This window comes from Sardina pilchardus, chromosome 3 (genome assembly GCF_963854185.1).
Source record: "Sardina pilchardus chromosome 3, fSarPil1.1, whole genome shotgun sequence".
Lineage (NCBI taxonomy): Eukaryota > Metazoa > Chordata > Actinopteri > Clupeiformes > Clupeidae > Sardina > Sardina pilchardus.
In genome coordinates, this window is record NC_084996.1 from 31,063,566 (window position 1) to 31,073,565 (window position 10,000).

Here is a 10,000-nt window from a genome sequence, read left to right on the forward strand (position 1 = left end):
CTCCACTCACTCCACTCACCTCACTCACTCCACTCACTCCACTCACCTCACTCACTCCACTCACCTCACTCACTCCACTCACTCCACTCACTCCACTCACCTCACTCACTCCACTCACCTCACTCAGTCCACTCACTCCACTCACTCACCTCACTCACTCCACTCACCTCACTCACTCCACTCACTCCACTCACCTCACTCACTCCACTCACTCCACTCACTCACCTCACTCACTCCACTCACCTCACTCACTCCACTCACCTCACTCACTCCACTCACTCCACTCACTCCACTCACTCCACTCACTCCACTCACTCCACTCACTCCACTCACACACTCCCATTCAAAAACATGACTGGTGAAGTGGCCCTTTTAAGAAAATGAAAAACAACTGGTTGTTAGACTCTGTGAAATCCACCACCATAGCGAACAGCTTCACTCATGATTCTTGTAAAATCATTGAGAGTGTCCAGATGCTGTATTGGGAAGGTCACTGTTTGAGAACATGCGCTCACAGTTGGGTAACACACGGAGTGTGGTCCTAGTTGCTCAATGCATTCATGGTTGAACTTCACAGTAATCTTGAAATGTCTCTTCTCATCTGGGAGGATAGGGATGTGGGCTTGACCAGTTATCGACTTCAACACATGCTCCACTGTTAGAACCTCTTCTTCTTTCACATCTGTGATGAACAAATCACAACATTTCAAATTTCTCTCCCTCTCCCTCTCTCTCACACACACACACACACACACACACACAGAGAGAAACTGTTTTTTTTTATAAAATTCCTGTATATTATCCAACCATTTGCGCTTAAGTTAATAATTCTGTTGGTTAAAAACAAGACGCTTCTTCCTCTAGCAACACACTGTTAAACAAAAGTGACTAATGCAGTAGGCTACTGATGATCTAGCTTATAAATTGGATAAGTAATTTGAATGTTTGCTGTATGAATGTACGATACCAGATAAAAATGTAAGTGACGAGTCTTCCCACTGTCTTGGCTTGTTGTATTTGTATCTTTTTGGTATACACTGGTCTTTTTCTTAAGTACTGTAGGTGTCAGCCTGTATAGAGACCTCATACTTGACTCAAATACATTGGCCCTCATTTATCAACCGAGCGTAGAAACCAGCGTACATCTGAGCGCAGAAATCGTCTTACGACGGGGCTCACGTGTGATTCATAAAACCTTTATATCACTCCATTTCCAGCGTAAGAATAAACGTGTGTTGATAAATGTGCCGGCTGGAAACAAGCGTGATTTAAATATCACGCCCCTATATATGCTCGTTTTAATGGCCTCCCCCTAGAATTTACGACATGAAGGTGCATTATACGTCCAAAAGAGATCATTAGTGATCTCGAGCCACAGTGACGTCCAGCTGAACCTTGTTAATTTTGACAGCTAGAAGCTGTCATCAAGGAAGGCGGGAAATTAGAACGATTTAAATGAAGACCAGTGTCTGCACAAAGTACCTGACATCTCCAATTCCTCCAAAAAGTCTTGGAAAAAGGCCATTATCCTCCTCTCTGCCCTTTCTCCAGCAGTTCCCTTCTCACTGTATTCTGCCTTGCAGTGCATCATTATGAAATCAGCATCAGGCTGTAAAGAGTGAAGATAGATTTAGTAAAAAAAAAGTGTCATAGAAGGGATGATGAATGTGTTATTTAATCCATAGCCCTGTTCAAGGCTTCTGAGTGCTGTGTATAAGAGAACGAGACGATTTTATACAATCTAGGCTGAAATGGCAAATCAGCAGCATAGTTACTTAGCAACATGTGTGTTTTGGCTCATATCTCATGATGTGTTTGGGATAGTCACAAAATTCGAACACCTATACAAACTCCAATCCAAACTAATCCAAACATGGTCAAAAGACCAAGAAGTATTAAAAACAGAACAAGGTAAATGGCTTGTAAACTTGTTACCTTTTCAATTTTCCCAGGTACAAAGAGTGAATAGCAAGCTTCTGGGTGGGCAGCCATCTGGTCCAACAGACCATACAGCTCCAGCCCCTTTCGCACCTGCTGCAGCATTGGAATTAATCTCGTGGTGGAATGCAGCACTACCGCTCTTAAGAGAAGCACAAAAAAAGACATACAATACCGTTTAAAAGGAACCATTTTTCATGGGAAATATTTGGAATTTAATTTGAAATCCTAAAAAACCTAACCGAATTATGCTTTTTTTGTTGTCCAGCTTGATCTGGCTTGAGTAACCACAGTTTACAATGTCATCGATCAAAACCATCAGAGACTCAGGATCTGTTGAGTTTTCAACCTAAAAGAAGGTTCAAATAATAATTATGGACTACATTTGTATAGCGCCATTCATAAAACAACTAAGTACAAAAACAGACATTTACAGTAATAAGGGATATGCTGAAATGTAGTGGAGGTGGAGATATGTTCCTGAAACAGGGAGATTTCAACTGAGTAACTGACAAGCAGTCACACAAAGACAGGGGGGGGATTTCCACACCCAAGGCAGAGTTTGAGGCAGGGGACACAGAGGAGTAGAGGATCTGATAGAGTGTAAGGGGTGAGGGGTTAACATGTGAAGAGATAGTAAAGGGTTTTGAAAGTGAGTAGCAGGACTTAATTCACAGGTAGGTGGGCAATGTTACTAGAAAGGGGGAAAAAACTGAAAAGAATTGGTGCTAAAGCAAATCTAATTCAGTCCACAAAGTCACATAGAATGCTTACATTGTTGATAAGCTGGCAGGATTCTAGATCCGTAACATCCTCTTGAGAAAGTGTCCTCAAATCCACCTCACCATTGCAAAGGAAGTTGTAACACCATTCTTTGAAAAAAGCAGGGGGTGGGCCACCTTGAGCTAGGCTCACTGCTATTACCTCACCAACAGTTCTGTGAGCAAGGTAGAAAACGTTTTTCAAAAAGCACACACATAAAAGACAAACTTTACTCTTTTTGGGATGAGCACCTTGCTCGAGGACACCTGAACCTGTAGGTGACATGTCCATAACAAGCTAAACTTATACTCATACTGTAATGCGACACCAACCTGAAGTTTTCATTGTCAAGGTCTGTCACAGAGTACTTTGGGTTTTTACCCTGGCTCCCAGGGCCTTCAAAGAACCTTGATTCAATGGCTACAATCATGTCTAAAAGAAAACAGTAATTACCATTATGTGGAAGAATACAAATTCTGGGTTTAATACCATGTTAACTCTGATATTGAACAACATTCAGGAGTCCTAACAGAATCCAGAACTGGTTTTCTTTCATCTGGACAAGCTGTTAAAAAAAAGTCACCTGTCAGGAACAAAGGTGAAGTATCCAATCTCTCCTGCAATGGGACTATGAAAAGTATTGCTTTCCCACCTGTAGAGACAGCTCGAAGAGCTTTTACAGAGTATCCTTCCGCTTCTGGCGGTATAACAGTAAGTTTGCGTCGGCCACTGCCACCTTAGTGAGGAAAAAAAAAAATGCTTACAGACTGTACGGGGGGAAAACTGCTAACTATTTATTTTGCTAGTTCTAGCGGAAACCACGAAAACGGTAGCCAAGTCATTGCTAAAGACAAATTGAGTTAAGTTTCTTTTCTCGTTTTGGCAAGTAGCTGTATAATAAGCTGGATAATGTATAGAGCACCGGTCATTATCGGAAAATAATTCCCGACAGGATGAACAGAACCCCGACGCGCAGCATTATAATGACCGGCGTTCTATACATTATCCCTTACATAAAACATTTCAATATGTGGTTAAATGGTGGCATGTTACTTTAACATAGGCCCATATTAGTGTTTGGATGCAGCCTCTATATAAACCTATGGGAGAGCATCAACATAAATGTCAACAACACCATCTTGACCCTACAAACCTGAGGCTTTGTGTAGGAGCCATCCGCCGGCAAGATTCTCCATTTTTGGAAACGTGTCAGTCAAGACTTGCGTAATCTTGGTTAAAAGAGTGCAAGAGAGAGATTCTTTACATTTACATTTATGCATTTAGCAGACGCTTATCCAAAAAAAACAAGCCAACATCAAAAGTACAGTACAGTTATTCCTCCTACTGCTACTGTGAGTTTTGGTTGAGAGAGAGGGAGAGAGGGAGAGAGAGAGAGAGAGAGAGAGAGAGAGAGAGAGAGAGAGAGAGAGAGCGCGAGAGAGAGAGAGAGAGAGAGAGAGAGAGTGTTTTTAAATGATGTGCACAACAAAAAAATGTGTAAACTGTACCTCTGAATGGTCACCAGTCTCTGGCATCGAAACACTCTTTCTCCCCATGCCTGCCTGAAGCAATTCTAGCTCCTCGGCAGGCAATGGGGTGAGGGTGGTATTTTTTGGCAACAGGTAGAAATTCAGTGCTACCGTTTTTGATTTTTGCGTAGAGGCAGCAAAAAATCTTTTTTTCCCACGTTTTCCACCAAGTTTGAAAAAGCCAGGAAAGGATCTATTGATTATAGAACAAAGTAACTTCATGAGTGTAATGTCAATCAGATATTAAAATGTAGCCTATTTGACTTCCAAATGCAATTTAAAACTAATATCCTGTCTGAAGGTTAATCAATTAAAATACACGGCTCCATAAAATAAAGGGAACACTGGTTCATAGGAGTATAGCATCAAGTCAATCACACTTGTGGGATATTCATCTGGCCAGTTATGTAACAGAGGTGGTTGTGAATCAGGTTAATCTGCTTTGATGTCAACGAAATGTGCTACATGTGTACTAGAGGGCCAACTGTGAGACGACCCCCAAAACAGGAATGGCTTTACAGGTGGTGGCAACTGGTAATTTTTCCATCTTCATCCTTCTTGGCTGATTTTTCACTAGTTTTGCATTTGGATAGGGTCAGTGTTACTACCGGTAGCATAAGCCAGTATCTAGAGCCTACAAAGGTTGCACAGGGTATTCCAACTCCACCTGGAATCTCTTCCGTGCTCTTGAGACTGCAGTGAGACACATCTTTTTAGCAATGGAAAGTATTGGTATGCCATTCTGGAGTGAACCAGTGTTCCCTTTGTTTGAGCAGTGTACATAACTGAGCAGATAGACCATGCCAAAGAACATGTACAGTGTAGCCTGCATTTACTCTTTTCTAATGCAATAAAATAAAATATGTGTCTAAATAACAAACCTTGACATTTCTTCTTGAACACTAAAGTTTCGAGAAGACGAGGGGGCAGGTGAATGTGGAGTGGAGGGGGCAGGTGGATGTGGAGCAGAGGGGGCAGGTGGATGTGGAGTGGGGGAAGAGGCAGACTGAACTGAACTATTCTGGGTGTTGAGCAGCAGCAAATCGACCAGGTTCCTGACCGCTGACTCTATAGTTCCATGGCCCTACATAGATTTCAGTTTTAAGTTAGAACTGCAAAAAGACACCTACTACAATAGGCCAGCCAATTTAGCACAAAAAAAGGTCCAAACATAAAACGAATTGCAATAGTAATGGTTCATAGTTTCCATTGATCCTAATACCCTACAGGATAAATCTACCATCGGCAAATTAGTGGAACATACTTTTTTTCAAGGTCCAGGGCAGCACATTTTAGTGTGTGATTCACTGTGTGTCCACTGTGTGCTGTGTGTGTTCACTAATTCGGTTAAATTGGGTTAAATGCAGAGACTGAATTTCCCTCACGGGATCAAAAAAGGATAAATTCTATTCTATTCTATTCTATTCTAGTTGATTGGTTAACAGGCACCCCGAGAGGATCGGTCACACCCGGACCTAATGTTAGCAAGACTGCCATCAAAGAACATCAGACCATAGAACTTTGGGATGTCCCGTTGAAGTGAATGAGCATTCGGAGCCGTGTAATAACGCAGTCATTAGAGTTCTTACCATAGACATGTATGTACGGGAACGGGATAATGGACGACACGCCGTGCGGTTATTCAAAGTTAATGCACGTTCTAGACGGTGAAACGGCCCGACGCGAAGCGGAGAAAAGTCTAGAAAAGTGCATTAACTTTGAATAACCGCACGGCGTGAAGTCCATTATCCCGCTTATTCCACTGTTGCCACTTGCGTTGTGTTCGTTTCCGGTGCTAATATAAATGTTTAAATCGCTAGAACTGTATTGTAAACGTATATATATCTATGGTTCTTACCACAGACTAGAATGTTCTTACAACGACAAAACGTAATTCTGAGACACAATTATTCAATTATTTCAAAGAGAATAAAGTCAAGTGCTTACTGATTGCTGAGGTGTGTCGCCAGTCGACATATTTCACCACGCTTAGGAGTTGCTAGCATGCTAAGCAGTTGCTAGGATTGCTAAAGAGGAACGAATAACATTTAATTAGCGGGGAGCACATAACATTAGCAAGGCAAATCAAGCAAACACCGACGTCTCGAGATAACATTACATTTACATTTAGCTGTTAGGCTTTTATCCAAAGACTTACAAAAGGATCAATATTCAAGCTACAGCACAATTAGGAAAAGCTAGGCTAAGAGTGCATATTGCTGGCATGATAGGCTAACGTTAAGAATGCGTTGCAACACATAACATTAGCAAGGCAAATCAAGCAAACACCGACGTCTCGAGATAACATTACATTTACATTTAGCTGTTATAGGCTTTTATCCAAAGACTTACTAAATGATCAATATTCAAGATACAGCACAATTAGGAAAAGCTAGGCTAAGAGTGCATATTGCTGGCATGATATAGGCTAACGTTAAGAATGCCAGTTAACATTAACGTTCAGAATAACGTTAAGAATGCCATCCAACACACTATTGTAACACTATCGTTAATTAAAAAATAGTCAAGGATATCATATCTACACTCAAATGTACTATAAAATACTTACCGATAATGTATTTGAGTATTATGTAGTCAAAGATGCACTAGAAAAAAAAGTTAGCTGCTGAATCGCGTTTGGGTTTCTTGTCCACTTTCACGAAAGGGAGAGGCTTCGGCTTCCTCCAGAGCGGTATATAAAGGCTTCGTCGACGGAAGATCTACTCTGATTGGTCAGGTTGAATGTCAATCAAATTCGGGCGAATCTTCTGATTGGTTGGCAATAACGCTGTCGATAGATTTTGAGCGAGCACAGAGATGACTTTGAGCGAACGCAGAGATTAACTTGAGCGAGAGGGAGAGAGATAGCTAGAGCGAGCAGAGGGAGCTGTGTGAGAGCGTGTTCAGTGAAAATGAATGAAAGGGGCGCTGTTGTCGCGCACACATTTTGACCGTAGCGAACACACAAAGACATTTGTTGAGCACAGAATTGATTCTCGTTTGCGCAGTTACAAATTCTTTGTGCTCAAGTTTAATTTGTCCTCAGAATATAAGTTGTGTGCTTGCTCAAAATATGTTTCTGTGCTCAATATTGCTCCACTCTGCGCTCATAAATGTGGCACAAATGTAACGCCATACCCTTGGACCAGCTCATTAGACACTCACTCGAGAGTCTGTGTGTGTGTGTGTGTGTGTGTGTGTGTGTGTGTGTGTGTGAGGGATGAAAATCCTTTTAGCCCCCTTCGAGCCAGCCCCTGGATCTCTCTCCCTGGCTGTCGTGAGTTTTTCCTGGCCAGTGAAATAGTCCCCCCCCCCCCCCCCCCCATGCCCACCCAGCTCTCCACTCGTCATCCGCTCCTGTTTCATTTCAGAGAAAACAGATCCAATAGAAGTGTAACGTGCCCTGCTTTAGGCCTGATGCCCAGGACACACTGGAGACAGGCGCTGGACGATAAGGCACTGTGCCCCCTCCCCCCTCCACACACACACACACACACACACACACACACACACACACACACATAAACACACAAGAACCCTAGTAAAGATTCAAACCCCCTGCCGCACAAACACACACACACACACACACACACACACACACACACACACACACGCAGACACACACACACACACACACATAAACACACAAGAACCCTAGTAAAGATTCAACCCCCTGCCGCACACACACACACACACAAACACAGACACACACACACATTTGCAGATCCCACATCTCCCCTAAAGTCATACACATCTACCCCACAGCAAGCTCTTACACACCCTCAACACACACGCGCACACACACACACGTCCCACCCACCTTTTCACCCTTCTGTAAACTCGTCCAGCTACCCTGCCAATCGCCCACCACCTCCTCCTCCACCTCCTCCACCACCTCCACCACCACCCACCACCTCCCTGTCCCCTGCTAAAACTCCCACCCACCCCATCCTGCCTGCTCCAATGGTGCGGCTGTTAGTTATTGAGCAGGCATTTCGCGGACACTCCCTCGGAGACTGGTGACCTCATTGCTGGGCAGGAAGTCAGGGGGTTCGAGTTCTTCTTGTGAAAGTGATCCCACTCCTCTCTGAATATTTCATTTAGGAGGAGGAGGAGGAGGACGATGAGGACCAGTTGGGAGGGAGCAGCAGGGGGAGAAATATGTGTGTGTTTGTGTGTGTGTGCGTGTGTGTGTGTGTGTGAGTGTGTACGTGTGGGGACGTGTGTGTGGGTACTGCTGAGGCCCCCAGCTCACTTGTTTCTTTCTCACTGGTTGCTGCCACATCACCATTGTGAGATTGGCTAATTTCTTGTTCCTCATAAAAAAAAAGAAACAACAGCGCTTTCTCTGGTAATTGTAGCCAGATTTGAACTTGCGTCAACTTCATGGCTATTAGATGCCAGTGAGCAACGTGGCAACGTACAATATATCTTAGTTCCTCAATTTCCAACGCCCGTGAAGGGCTCTTCAAAAGAACACGACAAGCAGAACTAACTAAAAAACAGGAGGTTCTGTTCTTCAGGACTTGTTTATAAAAGCTAATCCATTGCATGTGACCTCCCAAGTTCAATAGAAAACAAACAAAACAAGATTAAAAAAAAAAAAAACCCTCATAAAAAAAACGTATTAAACTGTTGCATCAAACTTGCCATGGTCAACAAACATGGCTGAATTAGGGGACAAAAACAGAACTCCTTCATTATGAAGCTGCAGCAGCCAGAGCTGAGAGTGGCGTGGCGTGGCGTGGGGTGTGAGGACAGCGAGAGCTGCTGCCTGTGTGTTCGCTCGGTGAACTGGCCTGTTTTTCTTTCTCCTCTTTAGCATCTCCCTGCCAGGCCAGCGGACTGACGTCAGGGGACTCTAGAGCAACACTGGGCCGGGCCGGACTGCGCCGGACGCCCGCTTCCACTCCGGACTCCCCCCCCCCCGTCACCTCCAGCTGCCTCCCGTCGGGCCCGAAGCGGCCACACCTACCTGGAGACGCGCCTCAGTGCGATACCCACAAAGGCACGCGGTGGTGGGATCTGTCACAACAACAAAGCCCTCACTGTGCCCACTGAAACTTCAAACTTTCTATCTCTCTCTCTCTCTTTCTCTTTCTCTCTTCTCATCCTTCTTTTCCTCACTCACTCATTCACTCACACACACACACACACACAGACACACACAGACAAATACACAGACACAAGATAAATATTTTGCTTCATAGATTGATTTTGTCTCTGCAAATGCATTTTCCAACATGCCTATTCATACATCAAAAAACACTCATTTAGACAGACATTAAAGATGCACACGTACATACTTACACATACACACGATACACACACAGTGGAAAGTATCTTTATGGCATCGCCTGGGAATTACTATTGGCCATTTAAATGGAATTGCTTTCCGAGAAAAGCGTACGGTGAAGACATTATCCCCGTCGAGAGGTCTCATTTTCTCGAGCTTTACCTTGCAGGTGAGGAGAATGGTTTAAACAGATGTGAGACTGGTAGTGTGCTACCGAGACACACCGCACAGACAAACGGTTGGTGGGATGTGTGATGTGTGCGTTCATCTCGACTCTGAGAACAGAACTGAGAGTCGCTGCAAGGTGTCAACTGCGGACAGCGGTTGCTGGAGTTGAGGTATTACTGTACTAACAGTTGAGAGACTTTCTGAGAAGTGATGCTCCTCCGCTTATCTGCCTGAGTTATTAGAAAGTGAAATTATTTTGTTTTAGTCGTAAAGTTTTCAAGGGGACAGTAACTATGCGAGAGTCAGA

At 43.7% G+C, this 10,000-nt stretch overlaps 2 long non-coding RNA genes across 2 annotated transcripts; both read right to left on the reverse strand.

Annotated features, from left to right (window-relative positions):
* Positions 1-303: 303 nt before the first annotated feature.
* LOC134076231 (uncharacterized) lies at positions 304-3,111 on the reverse strand. The gene is made up of 6 exons (XR_009938570.1): positions 3,033-3,111; positions 2,713-2,875; positions 2,181-2,287; positions 1,936-2,080; positions 1,483-1,609; positions 304-682 (listed from the first exon to the last, which is right to left on the reverse strand). It is a non-coding gene; the product is annotated as an uncharacterized LOC134076231 (long non-coding RNA).
* Positions 3,112-3,296: 185 nt separating this feature from the next.
* LOC134076232 (uncharacterized) lies at positions 3,297-4,470 on the reverse strand. Its single transcript, XR_009938571.1, has 3 exons — positions 4,209-4,470; positions 3,854-3,929; positions 3,297-3,436 (listed from the first exon to the last, which is right to left on the reverse strand). It is a non-coding gene; the product is annotated as an uncharacterized LOC134076232 (long non-coding RNA).
* Between the last annotated feature and the right edge of the window lie 5,530 nt (positions 4,471-10,000).